Source organism: Nuphar pumila, chromosome 7 (genome assembly GCF_984573655.1).
Source record: "Nuphar pumila chromosome 7, dmNupPumi1.hap1.1, whole genome shotgun sequence".
NCBI lineage: Eukaryota > Viridiplantae > Streptophyta > Magnoliopsida > Nymphaeales > Nymphaeaceae > Nuphar > Nuphar pumila.
In genome coordinates, this window is record NC_143255.1 from 9,176,136 (window position 1) to 9,192,626 (window position 16,491).

General features: G+C 39.6%; 1 long non-coding RNA gene across 1 annotated transcript; it reads right to left on the bottom strand.

Annotated features, from left to right (window-relative positions):
• Positions 1–2,178: 2,178 nt before the first annotated feature.
• Positions 2,179–3,342, bottom strand: LOC149831065 (uncharacterized). Its single transcript, XR_016432984.1, has 2 exons — positions 3,199–3,342; positions 2,179–3,002 (listed from the first exon to the last, which is right to left on the bottom strand). It is a non-coding gene; the product is annotated as an uncharacterized LOC149831065 (long non-coding RNA).
• Between the last annotated feature and the right edge of the window lie 13,149 nt (positions 3,343–16,491).

Genomic DNA, 16,491 nt, shown 5'->3' on the forward strand with positions numbered 1-16,491 from the left:
CAAAGGTAAAGTCCTTTAACGTGCAACCATTTGTTGAAAACAGCCCGCTAATTAATTGATTGCGTTTAAAAAAAATATAAATACGGCTTTTCGCATGCCGCCTTTTTTTGATAACCGCGCCAAATTAAATGCTTTCGTTCGAAGTATTCAAAAATACGTCTTTCCATGCCGCTCATTAGGTTTTAAATATTCAAAAATAAGTTTTCCACGTGTGATTTGACATTCGAACAATACCCACAAATCACTATGTTGCGATGCCACAGATCGCTCTCCGACTCAAAGCACGAAGCTAATTAATTGATTGCGTTTAAAAAAAATATAAATACGGCTTTTGGTCAATAACATGTAACCTGTATGTTCTATTCGGTAAATTGTAACCTGAGTATGATAAATCTATGTTGGCCAATAAGATGTGTTTTCTTCTGAAAAATATAGCCTGATTATGTTAATTTCCATTAGCCTATTTCGACTGTTTCATTTTTGTAAAACATAGCCTGATGGGTATGTTCTATTCGGTAAATTGTAACCTGAGTATGATAAATCGATGTGGCCAATTAGTGATTCAATCATGCATATGTGTTCTAAGGCTGTAAAAAAAAGTTCATTTAGAAGCAATCATGCATATATGTGTTCTAAGTTTGTCAAAAAATTCATAGTGATTCAATCATGCATATGATTCATATTGATTACTTGCATCGCTGTAGTCAGCGATGGCAAACAATCGCTGTATTTGTCTTCGCAAATACTTTGCGCGCTATTCTTTTGAGACGAAGACAAATACAGCGATTGCGAGGACAAAGATCTCTGTAATAGTAATTTCAATTGTAATCATTGCATTTTTGGAAAAATGAAAAGCTTGACTTCCGAACAAAGATCTACGTTTGCAAACAGATCTTTTCAACTTGTGCACTCGGATTTATGCTGCGATGCCACAGATCGCTGTCCGACTCAAAGCACGAAGTATCCAGCGATGGCAACAAATCCTTTCCTTATCTATTGATTACTTGCATCGCTGTAGTCAGCGATGGCAAGCAATCGCTGTATTTGTCTTCGCAAATACTTTGCGCGCTATTCTTTCGAGACGAAGACAAATACAGCGATTGCGAGGACAAAGATCTCTGTAATAGTAATTTCAATTGTAATCATTGCATTTTTGGAAAAATGAGAAGCTTGACTTCCGAACAAAGATCTACGTTTACAAACAGATCTTTTCAACTTGTGCACTCGGATTTATGCTGCGATGCCACAGATCGCTGTCCGACTCAAAGCACGAAGTATCCAGCGATGGCAACAAATCCTTTCCTTATCTATTGATTACTTGCATCGCTGTAGTCAGCGATGGCAAACAATCGCTGTATTTGTCTTCGCAAATACTTTGCGCGCTATTCTTTCGAGACGAAGACAAATACAGCGATTGCGAGGACAAAGATCTCTGTAATAGTAATTTCAATTGTAATCATTGCATTTTTGGAAAAATGAGAAGCTTGACTTCCGAACAAAGATCTACGTTTACAAACAGATCTTTTCAACTTGTGCACTCGGATTTATGCTGCGATGCCACAGATCGCTGTCCGACTCAAAGCACGAAGTATCCAGCGATGGCAACAAATCCTTTCCTTATCTATTTATTACTTGCATCGCTGTAGTCAGCGATGGCAAACAATCGCTGTATTTGTCTTCGCCAATACTTTGCGCGCTATTCTTCGCCAAAAATCTAAACAAAACTTCAGCTTTTAAAATTTTATACCAAAAGGAACCCGACTAAAATAGGTTAAGAATCTTTGGATGTAAATGTTTTGTCCTTACCGACAAAAATGACAAACTCTCACCAAAAGTCATTCCTAATGCATTTCTTGGATATTCTGAAACTCAAAAAAGATTTAGATGCTATGATGTTAAGAACGACAATCTATACGTTTCTAGGAATGTGACTTTCTTAGATAACGTTAGTGGTTTTGAGAAGGATGAATCCCATAAAGAGAATATGGATTACTGTTTCTTGTTTAAGTTACTATCTAGAAATGATGATATTTTTATTGATGATGAACTCAATTAGTTTAGTAAAAAAGAAAATATAGATGAAGACAACCATCCTTCTTATCAACCTACTAATCCTCCCATAGAGGAAAGTTTATTTATTACCGAGACCCAAAGTCGGAAAGATGTAATAATAAAGAATTAAAAAGTAAAAGAATTTCACGTTACCGCAACTCATTATACAATTACAACAAATGTATAGCGTGATAAAAAATAAAATCTAGGATTTATTCCGAGTCACTGGACGAATCAGATGAAATTTCATAGACTTGTCTCTCACTTTTTATTGGTGGACCGTCTATCCTGGGTGGCCTCCACGTTGCGACACCTTGCCTAAGAAGACTGGTCATCATGTCCACCACTGCATTCAATTGGGTCCCCATAGTGCTTACTTCTGTCCTTAATTTCTTATTCTCCCTCTCAATAAGTTCGAACCTTGCGGCAGAGACAGTCTTCTCTTTTGGAGCAAGAGTTCGGTCTTCCTCGTGATTTGTTACTGATGGACTAGTCGTATTAACCTGACCGAGGCGACGTTTTGGTTGTAGAGGCTGGGCTACAACATGAGAAGGGACAGTTGGGAGGCATGGGTTGACAATTTTCTCAATCTTCCGATTTCGCCGCATTGGTTCCCAATAACTTTCGAAATAGAAGAGATCAAATTGTCGTCCTTCATGATCATACGGTACGGCACGGACACCACCTGAGTTCCAATTCAATAATTCGTCCCTGTACCGATCGCTCCAATTCACGTGCCTGCCCCCACCATTATTCATCTTCCTTCTCACCTCCAAAGGCTTATTTGGGATAGACTGCCCCAAGCCAGATTGTAGGAGAACTCGACTACCTTGCTGCATCTCGGCTTCAAAATTGCAGAATAGCCACAAATCGCGGCCAGACAATCTGGCAGCCTCCGCAACAACGTCTTCATCATCGTCCTCCCCATCTCCATAAGGTCTCCACAAAACCTGTACATTGGTAATTCTTTTTAATAACGAATGACAAATATATTAAAATTTATTTACGCATGATATGGAAACAACGATATGCACTACGGAAGACAATCCTGCAGCGATGTATACTTAAGAATGCTGAACATTACAACGACTTATAATACTCAATGGTAAATGCTGACGCGATTGTAAACAATTTTAGAACGTTTACCTCGTTTAATTGCAGCCCATCCAAAATGGACTTAGCATTATAAACTGCGACGTTTATTCTGGCCCAGCGACCGATCTTTGGAAAACCACAAATCGGAGGGCCACACCGTGGACGCAATGGGATAATATGTTCCAACGCCCAGGCCTAACAAAAAAAAATATTATTAGCAACGCCACAGACTGCAATGAGATTTGTCTACAAATACTAAGTATGTAATCAACAAATACCTGAACAAATGGCCAAAATCCGCCAACTGTTTTCGTACCATTACTCGCACGGTGGAGTTGACTGTACAGGTGTGCGAGCATAGCGGCACCCCAGGCATAGTTGTTGACTTCGTCTAAGTCTGCCAGGTACTGCAGCCACATGGAACTTATTCTCGAACCAGAACAATCGGAAAATAATGTAAGAGCAAAAAAATATAGAAGGAAGCCGCGCAACTCTTGGTCAACTGTTTCAGATGCACAAGTAGCGGAGTGGCCTTCCCATTTATTACGAAAAACTGAGACCTTCATTGATGTGGAATTGCTTCCACCAGAAATACATTGACTCCATTCGTCCATCGACATTCCTAGAAGGGCAGTGCAGTTTTCCCTTGCGTTATAGTTTGAATGCCGTAATAGGACAGCACTGCCATCGCACTTAAGGCCAGTGATCCTCGCCACATCTTCTAGAGCCATGGTGATCTCAAAAGAATCAAACTGGAATGTGTTAGTCTTATCATTCCACTTATTTACCAGGTGAGTCATGGTATTCCAGCAAGTTTCAAAATATTGCTGGTCCAAAAGGCCACCGAAGTGCATATTTCGTAGTCGGTCCTTCTGATATGCAATCAGTTGACCATACCAAGACAGAACTACAGGCCATTGACAGCGACCTCCGAGCTTTTCACCTGGTGCTCTACTTCTCCTGTGACCTCCCTGTAACACAAAATAACATATTATTCCTACAAATTATAAATTACTTCCATTTGTACTTATAAATACTATTCTACTAACCGCTATAAATAATATCGGTTGCAGACATACTATCGCAGTAATCGCTATAAATATCAATACCTAACACAGTAATCACTATACCAAAATCGCTAAACATATTATTAAATCTTCGCAGACAGGACGGATATATTTACCTTGGTCGCTATTTTCTGTTGTTCTCGCTCCAACCTGGGACTTTCTGGTGGGTCCACTGCCTCGAACTGGCTTTCAATCTCCATCTCTACCGGCTCCACCGTCGTCTTCCTTTCTCTCGCCTTCCTTTCTCTCGCCTTCCTTTTCTCATCCTCCTTCTGCTTCCTTTCTCTGTCCCTATTCTCCTCCTCCTCCTTCTGCTTCCTTTCTCTCTCCTTTTCCGCCTGCTCCTTCTGATTCCTTTCTCTCTCGCGTTTCTCCTCCTCCTTCTCCTTCCTTTCTCTCTCCCTTTTCTCCTCCTCCTCCTTCCTTTCTCTCTCCCTTTTGTCCTCCTCCTCCTTCTGCTTCCTTTCTCTCTCCCTTTTCTCCTCCTCCTCCTTCTCCTTCCTTTCTCTCTGCCTTTTCTCCTCCTCCTCCTTCTGCTTCCTTTCTCTCTGCCTTTTCTCCTCCTCCTCCTTCCTTTCTCTCTCCCTTTTCTCCTCCTGCATCCTTTCTCTCTCCTTTTTCGCACCCTCCTCCTTCTCCATCCTTTCTCTCTCCTTTATCTCCTCCTCCTTCTGCTTCCTTTCTCTCTCCCTTTTCTCCTCCTCCTCCTTCTCCTTCCTTTCTCTCTCCCTTTTCTCCTCCTCCTCCTTCTGCTTCCTTTCTCTCTGCCTTTTCTCCTCCTCCTTCTCCTTCCTTTCTCTCTCCCTTTTCTCCTCCTCCTCCTTCTGCTTCCTTTCTCTCTGCCTTTTCTCCTCCTCCTTCTCCTTCCTTTCTCTCTCCCTTTTCTCCTCCTGCATCCTTTCTCTCTCCTTTTTCGCATCCTCCTCCTTCTCCTTCCTTTCTCTCTCCTTTATCTCCTCCTTCCTTTCTCTCTGCCTTTTCTCCTCCTCCTTCTACTTCCTTTGTCTCTCCCTTTTCGCCTCTTCCTCCTGCTTCTTCCTTTCCCTTTCCTTTTCTTCCTCCTCCTTCTCCTTCAGCCGCCTTTCTTTCTCCTCGATTTCTTGTTTCCTTCTTTGCAGCAGTTCTTCCACCTGCTTCTTTCTTTCCCTTTCCTTTTCTTCCTCCTCCTTCCGCCGCCTTTCTTTCTCTTGCAGTTGTTGTTTACTTCTTTCCTGCAATTCTTCCTCCTGCTTCTTCCTTTCTCTTTCCTTCTCTACCTCCTCCTCCATCTCCTTCCGTTGCCTTTCCTTCTTTTCCTCATTCTCCTTCTGCTGCCTTTGCATTTCCTTAGCTTCCTCGAACTCCAACTCCCTCCTTCGCCTTTCCTTTTCTTCCTCAAACTGAGGAATATTCTGTTCCTTCTCTTCCTCCTTATTCATTTGCCTTTGCCTCTCCTCCGCCTCCTTCTGTCGCATTGCTCTACTCTCCAAGTTTCTCCTATGAGCTTCCGCCATCATATTGCTAACATCCCTTTCCCACTCCTCCGCATTCTTCTTCCTCTTTTCCCTCGCATGTGCGTCAATCCTCAGCCTTCTTCTCAAATTCTCAGCAATATTTCTTGCCTTTGCCTTCTCTTCGTCATTCTTGTTCTGCATCTTCCGTTCTTCAGAGTTCTTCCTTTGGTCCGCAGCCTCGATATCTGATGGATAATCCTCCGCAAAATACGATTCCAAGGCTTTTTCCCTGTCTTCATCGTTCTCAATCTTAAGTATATTTTGGTATCTTTCAAAAACTTTAGATAGATGGGACTGGCGGATCACTTCTCTAATAGACAACCCATAGAACGACGGGGTATCTCTAATCTGATGAGGCGCAGACATTGCTAACCTGCACAACACAATACACGATCATCATCATTAGAAATCGTCGGAATATTTGGGTTCATAATACAAATCCTTGTATAAGAACCAATCTTCAGATTGAAGAAAGAAAACTTACACGAAACTCACCGAAACGATGGGAATTTGGATATTCCAACTGTAGAGTAAGCAACAGTAACAACTAATACGCAACAGAAGGTGGCAACGATGCTGTGACTGCGCGTAAGACGGAAACAGATGCTCTGGTAAAAAGGAAAGGATGCTCCGGCAACTCGAGATGAAAGCAAAGAATCTCCGGTAGAGTGCTTAGAGCGGAAAAGGATTTTTTTGAACTATTTGTATCATACAACATAACGCTTGCTACATACGCAAACTCTGCGGAACGTTTTCCCGCGATATCGATGGAGGGCAGTTTTGTCATTTTCACAAACCGACGATTCAGTTTTCTAGAAGGAGGGCATTTATGTCCGTCCGAGGAAGAGGAACCGACGATTCAGTTTTCTAGAAGGAGGGCATTTATTTCTGTAAATTTTCAGCGATATCTATTGTAATTTCATTCCCCATTTTAACTTCAACGATACATTACAACCACCTGCGGAACGTTTTCCCGCGATATCGATGGAGGGCAGTTTTGTCATTTTCACGAACCGACGATTCAGTTTTCTAGAAGGAGGGCATTTATGTTCGTCCGAGGAAGAGGAAGCGAATGGCGGTAAAGGTTACTTGAGTCTTTGCTGCGGCACCAAATTACGATGCAATATGATGGCGACCCACATGGGGATACATGCCGGTCTGCATCTTATACGTGGCCCGGTTTGGAACCCCGAACATGAGATCTCAGTACCGGCTCTGTAAATAATTCTGCAAATTGCTATAGCGATTTGTAGTGTCTTTCGCAAATCGCTATAGCGATTTGTAGTGTTATTCAGTAAGCAAATCGTTGTAAATCCCGACCCGAATTAGGACCAACTTGTCAAGGCCATATCTCCCTAACCGGAGGTCATATTCCAAATCCGTAAAAAGTGGTGTCTTCGTTATTGAGTCTAGTTTATTTTTGTAAATTTTCAGCGATTTCTATTGTCAGTTCATTCCCCATTTTAACTTCAACGATACATTACAACCACAATCATCAAAAGAAAGATTGCCCAAGCCTTGCCGGATTCTGCACTGTTGCTTTAGAAATTGTTGGGGTCCTCTCGAGCGAGCTCTCCAAGCAATGGGAGTCCCATCATCGCCAAATCTTCCAAGGTGATCGTCATCTCTCCCCACGGAAACACAAAGGTGTTGGTCTCCCAGCACCATGCTTCAAACAGAGCCCTTATCACGTTGGCCTGGCACTTTATGTTCCCTAAGGATGCCTTCAAAGCCCCGTAGATCCCAACCTTGTTCCAACCTCCTCCGAACTTGGGTTCCAGTCGCCGGAACCAGTCGGACAGCCCGGGCAGCGGCCTCATTGAACCTTCTAACCTGCAATTTCCGGACCAATCTGCCCTGCCGGACTTGATTTCGGCTTCGAGGGGTGGCATTTCCATCGACGTCTCAAACGCCGCAACCTCCTCTTCTTCTTCCACATCTCCAACGATTGGCTGCAACAGTTGGGCTTCACCCTTCCAAACAGCTATGCTCAGAGCAACATGTCAACGTCCCACTGATAGGCAAAACAACATTTCAAAGGTTATTTATCATAATGCCAGCTTTAGTTGAATTTGTTTTGATTGCAATGTTTGAAGCATCTCTTTCTTGCTTTGATTGTTTGTGTTTGTTGCTTGCTGCTTAAGTGCTTCTCAGTAAGCAGAATCTGGCCCTCATGCTCATCTCGATTGGATTACTGAGATTCCACCAGTAAGATCCGTAGTCCTTCTTGCTGCTAACCCTTTACATTTGCAGGTTGTTTCTTCAAATGATTATAATAATGACAAATATGCGAAGGAGTTCAGTATCAGTGTTTCTAATGCGCTTGCTACTTGTCCTGCTCGGGTTTTGCCAACTCCTCGTGTGAGTTGATCATATGTAATTTATTGTTTTGTTCATTATTCTGATCAACTCACACGAGGAGTTGGCAAAACCCGAGCAGGACAAGTAGCAAGCGCATTAGAAACACTGATACTGAACTCCTTCGCATATTTGTCACTATTATAATCATTTGAAGAAACAACCTGCAAATGTAAAGGGTTAGCAGCAAGAAGGACTACGGATCTTACTGGTGGAATCTCAACCCTCTAACTCGCTCTCTCTCCCTTCTATTTATGCTTCTGTGCACATCCATCAGAAGATCCTACATTGCTCCATCAAGCACCGACTGACCTGCACATTGACTGTTGTGGGTCCTTACTGATGAGCTGCCTCTAAATTTATTCGACTCTGGGTCCTTACTGCACTTGAAGTTGAGTCGTTGTATTTTTTGTTATTCGGTGGGTGGTGAGGCCCTCCTCTACTCTCTCAAGACTCTTAGCTTGGGCAATCTTTCTTTTGATGATTGTGGATACATTACAACCACAATCATGGTAGTCTATCAAAAGAAAGATTGCCCAAGCTAAGAGTCTTGAGAGAGTAGAGGAGGGCCTCACCACCCACCGAATAACAAAAAATACAACGACTCAACTTCAAGTGCAGTAAGGACCCAGAGTCGAATAAATTTAGAGGCAGCTCATCAGTAAGGACCCACAACAGTCAATGTGCAGGTCAGTCGGTGCTTGATGGAGCAATGTAGGATCTTCTGATGGATGTGCACATAAGCATAAATAGAAGGGAGAGAGAGCGAGAGAGGGTTGATGAGCCCCCGGACCCCCCTCCTGTAAGGGCAAAAGGCCATGAACACGCTGGGAGGAGCCCTCAGACCCCCCTTCTGTAAGGGTAAAAGCTCTGAATCAGACTCCATAACTCTTCAAGTTGAATGATGCTACCCACACTGGGAGGAGCTCTCAGACCCCCCTTTCTGTAAGGGTAAAAACTCTAAATCAGACTCCACAACTCTTCAAGTTGAATGATGCTACTCACGCTGAGAGGAGCCCCCAGACCCTCCTCCTGTAAGGGTAAAAACTCTGAATCAGGCTCCACAACAGTAAATGTGCAGGTCAGTCGGTGCTTGATGGAGCAATGTATGATCTTCTAATGGATGTGCACAAAAGCAGAAATAGAAGGGAGAGAGAGAGAGAGTGAGAGTTGAATGATGCTACCCACGCTGGGATGAGCCCCCAAACCCTCCTCCTGTAAGGGTAAAAACTTTGAATCAGGCTCCACAACAGTCAATGTGCAGGTCAGTCGGTGCTTGATGGAGCAATGTATGATCTTCTAATGGATGTGCACAGAAGCAGAAATAGAAGGGAGAGAGAGAGAGTGAGAGGGTTGATGGCACTGGTTGGAATGTTTGTGAATCATTGCTTTCTTCCATGATGCCTAACGACAGCAGTAATGAAGAGAAGACACTGGAATGTTTTGTAACACTGGAACGTTGATAATGGGAGCACCGTTACAGCAGATGGCGCAGGCGAACGTCTCCACTTTAAATGGTTAACATCGAACTTTCTGGAATTTCTGCTTTTTTGTCCTTTTCCCCACCCGTCGTTTCACAACTTTTGAATGGAGGATATTTTTGTCATTTCCTCGAACCGTCATTTCAGGGCAAGAAAAGCAAGTAAGGGTGATTAAGTCTTTGCAACATCACAAGAGTCCGATGCAAAGTTATGTCAACATACACGGGAATACGAGCCCCATGTGCATGAATACGTGGTGCTCATTCAAAGCCCCGAACACGGACGTGGGATTCAGTGAATCATCGGGGGGGGAACATATAACCTGCTTCGGGCTTGATGGGCAACATCAAGTTTGTTCTTAATGCAGTGAAAATGAAGCTTTTTTTTAAAGGCAAGCTGGGGTTACGCGTACCCCTACCAGAATAACAGAAGGATTGCGATCCTCGGCCTTCAGCTTGACACAGGACCTCGCTTACCACACAGGATACCACCTCGTCAGTAAACATGGGTTCTGCAAAAAACCCAAGTTTTACATAAAACCAGGTCTTTGGCAAGCTTAATTGGCCGAAAATCGAGTTTTCCATTGTTTGCATGACAGAAACCTGAGTTTTTTTTAGATTTTTTAACTTTTTGGTTGGTAATAATGTAAAAGGAAAAAAAACAACCATTTTCTGGCTACTCAGTAGCCGAAAATGACCTGGATGGTATTTTTCATGCCAACAATATCATCCACTGTACCATCCCAGCGATTTTCGTCTGGTGGGTCGCTGAAAAATAGCTAAAAATAATATAATATAGAAAAAAAGAGAAATTCTTTTAGCTATTTTTTGGCCACCCATAGGTCTAAAAATGGCGAAGCTGGTAACGGAAGGCATTAGCCTGATCATTTTTCGGCCAGTGGGAGGCCAGAAAATTGCAATGTGTTATCAGTATCAGTGAGTATGAATCGTATCAGCAGAATTTCAATATGCTGCAGGTTCGATTTGGCTAACTTTTAATAAATGTAAAAAATACCAACAAATACATTTTAATATTATTTTAATGGTCGTAACACATGTCACGTTATGATTGACACGTAATAGTTTATTATTATTTTTGAGCTGATACAAAAACGATTCAGCTAAGTATATGTTTGGGCTGATACAGCTGAATCGATAGCCCAACGATTCAGGGACGATACCGATACTGACAACATTGGAAAATTGTCTAGACGTTCAAAATACATGAAAAAAAATCAAATGGGCATTTTCCAGCAATCAACCAATCAAAAAATGGCCACGCTAGCACTGTCCCACCATTTCTGACAAGTGGGTTTGTGGAAAGCCACATTAATAAGAAAAAACAATAAAAAGGTAGATATTCTAGCTGATGATTGATTGCATAGGCGGCACCAGGCTGGCCATTTTTGGACCTAGTTCAAGAATAAGATGGTGGGTTTACAAGGGTGGAAGGGCTAGGGAAGGTGGTTTTTATGTGAAAGTCAAGTTAACACCCAAAACTAGGTCTAAAATTTGGTTTTGGGTGTTATCCAAATGTAGGAATGCAAACAGATCGATTTTGAACATCCAAAAATTGCAAAACCTCTATCCTGGATCTAACCCCTTTACATCTCTATCCAAATGTAAGAATGCAAACAAATCGATTTTGAGCAGCCAAAAATTGCAAAACCTCCATCCTCGATCTAACCCCTTTACATCTCTATCCAAATGCCCCCCCCCCCCAAAGGAGATGACAGAAAGCATATGTTTCATATATGACGTTGAAACTCTACCTACTTATGGCTTTCAACTGATCAACATGCACTGAATAATTGCATTTGCAAATCTTTTGAAAATGACACAATGAATAAAGACTTATTGCTATTTTGGTAGATCATAGATCACAGTGGACTGATTGAGTCAATAATCTGTAAAAATGTGGACTTTAGTGATTAATCTAACAACAGTAACACTAGCAGTGTCCGCGTGCAAGCACACACATTAAAAATAATAAATTTGAAAAAGTAAGACTGTGCATGCCCTCCTACTGTTAGGAGGAACCACTCACTCAATATAGGAAAGTTGGTTCCTCCTAATCGTTCATAGGGTGTGGACAATACATATTTTTATGTTTCAAGTCATGTTCGGGAAATCTGACTCCACATATGTGTACATCATGATCCATTTGCTAGGAATCTACTGTTGAATCATATTTTTCAATGGAAATATAGTTTTATGGGTCCTTAAATTTATGAAAATTTTGAGTTATCAATTTATTGAACCTTGTATAAACTTGCTTACATGTTATATTTGGATGATCCAATACCTATTCTTACTCAAGAAGACCATATAGATCACATCTATAAGGTCAGACTCAAAAAATAAAAATAAAAAATTAAGACTAACCACACCCTCCTACCATTAAGAGGAAGCAATCACTACATATATATGTGAAAAACTATTAGTTACACTCTAGAGTACCATACTACCTAATTGAAATTCATAGATGCAGTAGAATATACTTTTTTGTTAGGGTCGGGGGTTAGTCCTAGGGTGAATCTGCCGGCCTAGGAAAGCAAGCGAGGAAGGCAAGGGGGTGGATGGGTAGTCTGCACCGAAAGCAAACATGCAAGGCAAGCAAGTGAGAGAGAGAGAGAAACAAAAAGAAGCATATACCCCCTCAGTGCAAAAGTGCTAACAAAGTTAGCAGAGGAAGTAAGGAATGCTTGCCTTCCCTATAGGAAGAGAGGCCTTAATATCCTCCATGTTACCAAGGGAGAGATAAAATAATTTGATTAATTTGACCTTATAGATGCATTCAACATGATCCAGTTACCAGGCTATGCAGTTTAGGATGAGTGTTTCAATGTAAAAACATAACTTTTAGGAAATAATCTGATTATGATTCTTATTGTTGTAATATCATAATATTCATTTACGTTGTCATGTGATTGTAGAGGTCTCCTGATTCATTAAACTTGATGAACTTTTTTAGAGCATTTTTTTTGCTTTCCTATCTTCCTTCAAATGGAAGCCTGCCACTATTAAGATTTTTTACTGCATCTTGACTTTTAACCTGAAGGCTTAATTTTTTTATTGAAAGACCCTTCACTTTTTGTTGTGGTTCTTCCAATGACTTCTCATCTTTCCTTTCAGATTTTGAATAAGACCTTCAACCTTCACTTGGTGCTGGAATCCTCTTCATCCAAACTTGAGGATGAACTATCCTTCCTCTTAACCATTTTCTTCCATTTCATCATGCTCTTATTGCATCCCCTTCTGAGTCATTGCTTTTCTTATAGACTCGATAATGAGATTTTGATTTTTTGGAGACATGCACTTATTCCTATGAGAATGAGCCTTCTTCCCAAGTCTTCTTTGTTTTCTTCTCTTTTGATTTCTTTTTCTTTACATCCCTTTTTGAATCATCACTTGATTTTCTATAGAATTTGATTTTCTTATAATTTTCCCCCTTTTAATCTTCTAAATATGAACTTTCCTCTTTTTGGGTTTTCTTTGGTTTTTTCTACATCCTTATATGAATCATATTTTTCTTGTGAGATTTTTTTCTTAGAGACTTATTATTCTTCATCATAGGATGATTAATCTTGAATTTTCTTACATTTGTTTGCTTTATTTATCTATTTTCTATTTTCTTTCTCTTAATTCTCTTTCTTTTTCTTGAAAGGCCTTAATTTTCTTAGAAAATATTTGATTTATTCATCCTCTTCTTTTGAGGATTCTTCTTCCTCAGATGAGTCCCTCGTATGTTTTTTCACTAACTTTTATTCTTTTGTTTAAATTTCTCTATTATCTTTTTCTTGGATTTTGATTTCGTAAGAGTTCCATTTTTCTCTTCACTAGAAGAGTTCGCTCCTTCAAATAATTCTTCATTTTTTAAAATCTTTCATGTTTTTCTCTCTCTTCTTTGTTTTTCCATCTCTCTCCTTCTTGGATTTGTGAGATTTAGTTTTCTCATGAATTTCTTTTTCTTCCTTCTCACTCAAAGAATCCTCAATTTCATTAGACTTATCTTTCTTAGAATTTTTTTCTTGAAAAAATTCTCCCTTGAATATGCGATATTTAGGTCTATTTCTTCTTCTTTAGGACCTCATTTAGCTCAAACTCTTGGATCTACATCCTTTAGTTCTTCTAGGATCTAGTTTGAATATATGAGTGGGTTTGGATTTTGATTTCCTCATCCACCCTAAGCCCTTCTTGGATCTCGGTATCAATGCCCATATCTCTTTACAATCCCTTTTTAGATCTATCCATAGCTTGGGATAACAAACAAGGTTGCAAGCAATTACACCTTGCACACAAATTTGAAATCCAAAGGACACCTAATTACTAGGTTTCAACCCATGTCCTCTTCAAGGATCTAAAAGAAAGGGATTCCTTGTAGTCCGATCCATAGTGACAAACATTTTTATCAGCAATTTCTTGTTTTTCAAAAACTTGCGAGAAATTGAAAAAATTCCATAAATGTCGCATTTTTGGCAAAATCTTGGCAATAAAAAAAATAAATTAAAAAATACAAAAAATATTTTTTATAAGAAAATATTAAGAAAATTTATTTAAAAATAAAAATACATAATTTTTTTTTGCAATAAATAGTCGTTTAAAACATAAATATCATATTTAAATCATGGTATTTATGTCTTTTTCATAAATCACGTGATATTTTGAAAATCTTGCGAGAAATTGCCATTTTAAACTTTCAGGCAATTTCTCATGATATTATCTCGAGATTTTTGTAAATCTTGTGATATTTATCACTATGGTCCGATCATGATATGCCTAAGATACATGGAATGAGATTTGACTTCCTTGGATTACTACCAATATGCCCAAGTTAATGCTTTTGGGATAGTCAAGGAGATCATTCAATCCAAATGATAGGACATGAAGTTTGAAAACCGAGCACAAACAAAAACAAAAGTGGTTCTAAACCTAAAGCGAGAAAGGATAAAGAGAGGATAGTAAAGACAAAGCAGACATTGTTTGCATATAAGAGAGTTTTTTAAATTTTGTTGAGGTTGGAAAAGATTTTTCTAACCTTTATATGGCATGCATTGGCCTAGCAAGGTTTAAAAAGTGCTAGAAGCTCCAAAAATGCTTAGAAATCCAGAATTTGGAAAATGTGGATTTAAAAAGTTCATCAAAATAATATAGTTTTATTTTAAATAGAAAACTCACCTCCATTTGAAAGTGATGGGTTCCTCATAGGTACAAGTCAAAGTTGTTCCTCATCCTACAATGAGTTATAATTTAGACAAGATAAAGATGCTCTCCTGATTCCCAACTTCTCTTGCAAAGTTTCTGTAGCACTAGTGAAAAGGCAGAGAAAAACTTTGGTGGTGAGACACAACTAGGCTTGAAGACAAAAAAAACTATCAATTAACAAATGCAATTAACGAAAAATTAAACTAAAAAAAGTAAAAATAGGAAGTAGAGAACTTAGGCTTTGTGAAGCCCTAGCCCAACTCAGAATTTTAGCTACACAAACCACAAACAAATTCAGCAAAGCATCCCTGCTCCAATCAGATTTTTCTGCTAGAAAGGGATTTCCCACATAGAAAACTACTCTATTAGGCTAAAAAGTATGTTAATAACCTAAGAGAGCAATCTTAGGGATTTTCGCAGCTTGGACAAAAGCCAAGTAAGAAAATCCTATAACAAACCAATTTTTCTAAACTTAAATAGAGCTAAGTGAGAAAATCTAGCAAAAACTTTTCTAGGAAAGAGTTTACCTAAGAGATTCATAGCTAGAGAAGAGAAAATTACCTGGTAACCAAACATAAACAAAGGCGGAGAAGCCCATAATGTTCGAAGAACGACCAAAGATGAAGCAAATGAGAGGGCCAAGGGGAGTATTTATGTAACTCCCCAAAATCTTGGACTTGAAACCTTTTATGAAAAAGGTTGAAAGCTTTAAAATCGATCATTTATCAGAGTTTGAAACAAAAGTTCAGCGAAAAATCATGTCTGAAATAGCAAGTCCCTAGACCTTGGGCGCATTACAACGCAAACTTTCCTTTACAAACCGATTTGCAACTCAAATATATTTATTGAAATAAATATAAGAAACAGAGTTTTGGTAATATAGTTTTAATAATTCAAAGTTTAATTCAAAAGAGAGGCTTTCAAAGAAACTTTATACCATATTTTATCAAAATAACATCAGAAGCGAAACATCAAGGAAAGAGTCTCGTCTTGAACTCATCACGTCATCATGCCATGTCAAACTGTCTCAACATGTCCACCATCTGCCCTTGAAATGGGTCAGTTTTGCGAAAAACTAGTAGGGGTACAAAAGACAAGGAGGAACAAAGACTAAAATAAGCAAGATAATCGCTAGATCAAGCAGAAAAAGCAAGACTAGCATAATTAACCAAACGTGTCGTGGAGTAAGCAAAACTTTAGTAAAGCAAACAACTAAATACAAAAGCAGTAAGGACCATGGTGCTAAACAAGCAACTATAGCAATTCAACAGATTTTATAGGTGAAGAGTGACTAACTCTATCCAACAGTCAAACAAAGCAACTGAATAAGACAAGCATTCATAACAATGCTCGCAATACCTACAATTACCACTAAATGGTTCAGTCCACCAGCAAGTAACTACATTAATCGTAAGGTACAATCCATTATATTACAAGCAATTTATAAGCTACACATGATAAACAATCATACGACAACAGTTATATCACAATATGTAATCCACTTATAAGACAAGCGACTACATTATGTGAATTACACACGTCATTCGCATTCGAGGCAACTACACACCTCTCATCCTACTCACCGCAGTACGCAACATACCTGTTCAAAAGTACAACCATGATGAGAGAGGTTAGGATTTCTCAGAGGAAATCTTCAACACATCTGCTTTACAGAAGTCCACTGTGAACTCATTCAAGTTCCAACTTATCATGCTTGGGTTCTTTAGACAGTCACGAGCAT